Raw genomic sequence first — 6,391 nt, 5'->3', positions numbered from 1 at the left:
AGTTGAAATTTCAGAAAATTGAGAAGACTCAGTGATCTTACCACCCTGGTAGAACCACTGATGGAAATATGCTAAATGTTGGGTTTTTTCCCTATACAACAGAATTAAGTTTTCTTAGGGTACATAACATTGTGTCCTGTTTTCTTTTATCATTGGCATGTTCAGAGGCTACTTATGTAATCTCGTTAACAAATTTTAGAAGTCCACCAAATAGACAGTTATCTGCCATTCAAACTGGCTTGATTTATTCTCAAACATGGCAAATAACTTGACATGTTTAGCCCTTTCTCCGTGTGTACTTTTGTTTTTCAGGATAGATCCTGAGAAGTGGAACTCCTGAGTCGTGGGGTGTAGGTACGCCCTATGACTTGATGTACGATACCACCTTCTAATACCAAAACGCTCCTGACTTCCTCACATTCTAGCCAGCAGCGGGATATATTAAAGTGATGGGACTTTAATGGGTACAAAATGGTAACATTAAATTGAAGAATCTTCAGTGAAGCTAAATGTTCTACATTTTGGTTAGTTACATTTCTTCTGTCTGCTTTTATCCTTTAGCTGTTTGCAATAGGTTTTCTTCTGTTTCAGCCTTCCCCAAGTATGAAAATTGAAAAGGCCCAGAGCTACTTTCTAGAGAAAAATAAGTGCAGTCTTGAAAGTTTGGGAGACTCTGAAATTTTTCGTGGTAACTCATTTAACAACTACCCTTTAAATGACCTTGCCTGTCACAAACTTACTGAACTTTATTTTTATCTTAACTTTCTAACTTGAAGAAATAAGCTTCAGGGCCTTTAGCCATTGCAGTATCCCCCAGCTCCCCTCCCACTCTTTGGGGTTCTCTATCTTCTCTAGGACTTACACCTAATATCTTACTCTATTTTCATCATTTAGGAATAAGGGACTGTTACCTGTCTGGAGAAACTAGCCTTTAACAAGAATAAAAACATAAGCTATAGTGTGTGGAGTTGTACACTTTGACCAATGGGAGTGAGAATTTAGGGCTCTCTAAATAAATATGCAGCCAGGGCTATAGGGCACAATTGTGCAAGTTAGACACCCAAGGGCCTTGACCATGAAGACAGTCTTCACTTTTTACAATAACTAACAAAGATGCAGGACTTAATGTACACTGGGTTTTGTTCATGCTAATTTGCTTTGTACATGCTAATTTGTTCTCACAACAATCCTATGAAGGAGGTACCACTGTCCCTGTCTTACATATCAAGAAACTAGGACAGAAAGGTTGAAAGACTTGCACAAGGTCACATATAAAGTGGCAATTCCTTTGATAACAGCTACCCCCTGTTTAAAATTCCAAATGCCTCATCAGTGGCAATACCTACAGTTGCCTTAAATTTAACATTCCCTCCAGCCTTACCTCTAAAGCGGGATTTTTGGTTTTCTATCTATTGGATTTGGGGCCTTTGTCTTCATGGGGGCAGTGAATAGAAACAGAAAAGAATGGAAAAAGGATTGGGGAGAGGCCAATTTTCTTCATTAGAGAAGAAATGGTGCCGTCCACGGAAGAAATGAAGGGAGGAAGGCTAAGGGTTCCTGATGGTATAAGACTAAGTTGGATAAAGACTTGCAAAACTTCCCAAGGTGTTGAAAGTGGGAGTTCTTTTGATCATGGGACTGTGTGTCACTGGGTCTCAGGGCAAGGACAAGGAGGCCCCTACTGACGTCATACGCCCTAAGTGGGATCTGTGGAATGAGACCAGTCTCCTGGCTCTAGGCTCCTGAAGGGCACTGGGGTAACTAAGAGAACCAGAGTCCTGGGAACAAAATGCTCTGGTCTTTTGTTCAGAGACATTAGCCCTAAGGTTCAACACTGACTCCAAGAGTAACAACTCTGGAATAGAGTAAGTCCTGCTGGGCAAGTCATCACTTGAAAAGTCTCCTTTCTGAAACCTTCCTGTAGCTTCCAAGGACTGGGAAGGAGGAACTAATAATGACTTAGCCTAGATCCCACTCCCAGTGCCATGAGAGACTTTTGTATCATGAAGGCTGAATACAGTTCTAGCTATAGCCCTTGACATTTAGAGCTTACATGAGGGTGACAATTGGAATCTGGGGGTCCTTACTCCCGCTCCCCTGTCCCTGAGCCTGTTGGTTTTTCTCCGATATGGCTGGAGTTATAGTTGCTCATTGTCTCACTTTGATTAGTAATTAAACCATAAGAACTTGGTGTACCAGTTTATTGGCATGACAATGCTGGGGAGCAGGATAGGAGGAGGGCAGGCACTGTTACCCCTTTCTCCTTATGCCATAAAGTCACTGGGACTGAGTCTGGGGCTCCAGGCTCTGGACTTTCTGTTCTTTCCACAGGCCTCACCACAGAGTTGGTTGAATGTTCATTTATCTGGAGGGTGGTGTCTCTAGGACATCTAGACTTACAATTAGCGCCTGAATGGTTTGAAAGCACTGTCTTGCCTCTTATTAGAGAAGTTGTAGGCTTACATCCTGCTGAAGAGTTCCCATATACTACCCCCCATTAACACTTCTATCCTTCTTAACCTTCAATTGAGTTCCCTCAAATGCAGACTCTCAGACAGAGCTTTAAGTAGTAGTTATTACGTGAAGCTCCAACAGGGCAGAGGGAGGAAAAGCCCGTCAAAGATGTATACCTGAGCAGGCTACTGCTGTGGGCAACTCTGGGAGGCACTGTGGAACGTGCCCCAGCATTGGCCCCTCAGCACTCAGGGATGAGGAATCCAGGTGTATACTAAGCCTGACCATCATTGAACTTGGCCAGATCCCAGGGCATGTGGCTTCCTCCAGCACTTCCGGCCTGCCCTGGGGGAAGGCCAGCCAGAGTAGTGCCTTGTCACCCTCAGATCTAGGCAAGATTAACTACTGTGAAACCAATCTCGATCTTAGCAACTTAAAACAATGTGCTTTATCTCAACTGCTGTGGGTTAGGAGTCTGTTTGAGCAGTCTATCTACATCCTCTGTTCTGAAGTCTTTAACAAGGCAAAATTCAAGGTGTCAGTCATAGCTGGGGTCTCATCTAAAGGCTTGACTGGAGTTGTTACTGGGAAAACTCAATTCCTCTGGGACTCTTTGGCTGAGGGCCTCTGATTCCAGCTGTCTGATGGATGGAAATCACCCTCTGTTCCTTGCCACATCGGCCTTTCCAATATGACCACTGGACTAACCAAAGCATACAAGCCAACAGGCTCTAGAGTGTGACAGGATGATGAATTTTATGTAACCTACACAGAAGTGACATTCCATTCCCTCTGCTATGTTCTATGGGTTAGAAGCAAGTCACAGGTCCTGCTGGCATCTCGGGAGGGATTCTGTAAGGATGTGAAGGCCAGGAGGTGGGGGCGACTGAGCCACCTTAGAAACCACCTAGCATTCATGCTGTGAGTTTCCCATACTTCCACCTGCTCTCCAGAAGTGACTTCTCGCTAGAAGCACTTGTCACAAAGACTTGGAGGTTTAAAATCTTGCAAATCAGTCTACTGTAACACTAAAATCCTGACCTGGTCCTTGGTGGCTAGCCAAATGTGAGTTTTGGGGTCTGACATTGAGTCTCCTGTGCTTTGCTGTCCCTCGTTGAAGGCCAGGCATCTCATGCTTTCTGCTGTAGGAGCTGTGAATCTTCATGGTCTCACAGGGATAGACTGTGGGGCCAAATAGTTAATGGTTCTCATTGAATTTCAAGGTGAGTTTGGATTTGGGTGTGTGGGTGGAAGGGTATGAGACCTTCAGGAAGAATTTCTGACAGGTTATTCATGTGGAAACTAACATAAAGAAGAAAGAAGTCTTGTTTCTTGACTGACACTTGAAAAACTCCTAAGGACACGGACTTGTGCCACTTTCTCAGCACCTGTAATCAGGTGGTGTCTGGGAGGAGCTGGACACTTTAAAACTTTGTGCCATTTCATATAACACTTCCCATCTGAACCACGTCTACGTGTATAACTCGCAGGTAGTAACTACACAGTGTGCTGCTGCCACCACCATCCATTGCCAGAACTTTCCTCCCCCTAACCAGCAGCTGTGTGCTAGGGATTAGCAACCCATTCCCCACTCCCGCCTCTGGTAGCCTGTCATTGTTCCATGTGAATGTGTAGTCTAGTTATTTTGGGAGTGACTGTACAGTATGTCCTCTAGTGTCTGGCTTGTTTTACTCAACATGTCTTTGGTGTTCACACATTTTATGGTATGTATCAGCTTCATTTGGATGTACTTTTTTTTAATTTTAAGACTTTTCCCCACCCCTCCCTGGTGTTTCTGCTGTCTGTTTTTACTTGCTGTGTGATTTTCTATTTCCATTTCTCTTTGTTCTCTTCTCATCTTTCTCTAGGATTCAGAAGGATTTGATCCTGGGGACCTGTGCTTTGGAGAGAGGTTCCCTGTCAATTGTGCCACCCCAGTACCTGGTCTCTGCTGTGCTTTACTTTGACACTCCCTTTGATCTTTTTCTTGTTGCATCATCTTGCTGCGAGACCCAGTGGCATGTGCACTCGGCTGACCACAGGCACGCTTTCTCTTTTCACCAGGAGGTCCCAGGGAGTGAACCTGGGTCCTCCCCTATGGTAGGCAGGGGTCTTATCACTTGAGTCACATTGGCCTCACTGGATGCACGTTTTTTTAGACCCAGTTCTCTTAGAGGACAGTCACTCCCTCCCCCACATCCCTTTTTTTTTTCCTTATTTTCCTTTTCAGAAAAGTACAGTGTGGACAGTGTGTTATATTAGTTGCTTTTTTTAAAAAATCACATTTAATAAAATTTTAGGGTAGCAACCTTAAATCTGAAACACAACACCATGTAGCAATGGGATAACCTAGAGCAGCTTTGCTCTTGTCTCTGGGAGGCCATGCCATGGAATGCTCTGGAACCAGGGCCCCAGAGTGGAATCCTGGCTGGGCCACCCACTAGTGTGACCTTGGGCGAGGTACCAAACCTCTGTCCACAGATTCTTCCCCTGAAAAATGGGAATATAGTACCCCCCTCAGAGCTCTCGCATGCATTAAATGAGTAGAAGTGCAGGGAAAGCCTCAGAATAATGCCAGGAGCCACCAGCGGCTTGTGACTTGAGACCTGCATGCACCAGGGAAGGTATCTGAAGGCGTGTGGCCATGCAGTCTCAGACCTGGTATTTCTGGACTAAATGAAAGCTCCTCATTCTAGGGTCTCGTTTTGTGATTGGTCTTCACTTACCTGTGATGCCAGGGCCCTGCCTTCCCCCTGTTTTTGCTCGCTGGAACTAACAGTGTCACAGCCCCCCAAAGTGTCTCAGACACGTCACCTCGTAGCTTTGCACAGACGGGCTCCTCAGGGGGGAGCCGAGTTTGTCCTGACTCTTCTAGCAGGTTTTGACAGCAGAATGGGCAAGGGCTTGTGAACTCGGTGCTTCTGGAGAAGGAATGGGAATGAGTGGGAAGCCCTGGGTGGGGGGAGAAGGTGCAGGAGTGGACGTGAGGACGCTAGAGCAGGAAGGAGCTTTCCCCTGGCACTGGCCAGGGACTGCCTGCTGGTGGTTCTAGGGCCCTTGTGGTGGGTTCTCTTGGTCAGTGTGCAAAGGGGTCACATGGGCTGCTTGTTTCCAAACTTCAGTTCCTGGGCTCACCTCCAGAGACTGAGCTCGGGCAGGCCCCATGGTGGGGTCTGAGGGCTGTGGTGGTTCAGGTCCTTGGGGGGCCACGATCAGGGGGCCGTGACGGGGGCTTGCCCTGCAGACACAGCCTTCCAGCCACTTAGAGGGAATGCTGACTGAGGGGAATATGAGGAGCTGGTGGAGGGCCTCGGGGTCTAACATCCAAGGTACCCTTTGATATGCTGCTCCTCGAGGGCACTCTTGAGAAACACTGCCAGCAAGTATTAGACGCCGAAGCTGCCTTTTTAGGTACACTGTCATTTTCCGGTTGAAGATGAGACCCAGAGAGGTCCTGGCTTTATCAAGGTCACGCAGCGAATTAATGGCAGGACTCAGACTGCAACCAGGTGTCCTGGCTCCGCATCCAGTTTCCTCCTCACTACACACCTTTTCCTGAGGAGTGGGAAGTCAGCGAGGATGAAGGGGTGAGGCGAGTTAGTAACTAGAATTTAGGGAGCTGGACAAGTCCCATAACCCCAGAGGGCTCAGCAAGACAAAGATTTTTGTCCTAGTTGAAAATGGAATCAGAATTAGTATAGGGGTAATCTTGGCTTTGAACTTAAATTGTCCAGTAGTTCCTATTAAAATCACTAACAGCGTTACTTCTAAGCCCAGGATGTACCTACTTCCTGGACAAAAAGCTTCTAAGTGAGGCTTCATTTTTCACCCAGGGAGGATTCAGATTTCCCGCTGGTAAGTTACTGCTATTAGCTCTGGGCTGCTGTGAGGGGCTCCCTAGTGGGCGAAGGTGGGCGTGAGAGGAGGGGAGCTGCCC

Source organism: Dasypus novemcinctus, chromosome 17 (assembly GCF_030445035.2).
Source record: "Dasypus novemcinctus isolate mDasNov1 chromosome 17, mDasNov1.1.hap2, whole genome shotgun sequence".
NCBI classification, from domain to species: domain Eukaryota; kingdom Metazoa; phylum Chordata; class Mammalia; order Cingulata; family Dasypodidae; genus Dasypus; species Dasypus novemcinctus.
This window is presented reverse-complemented; position numbering follows the sequence as displayed.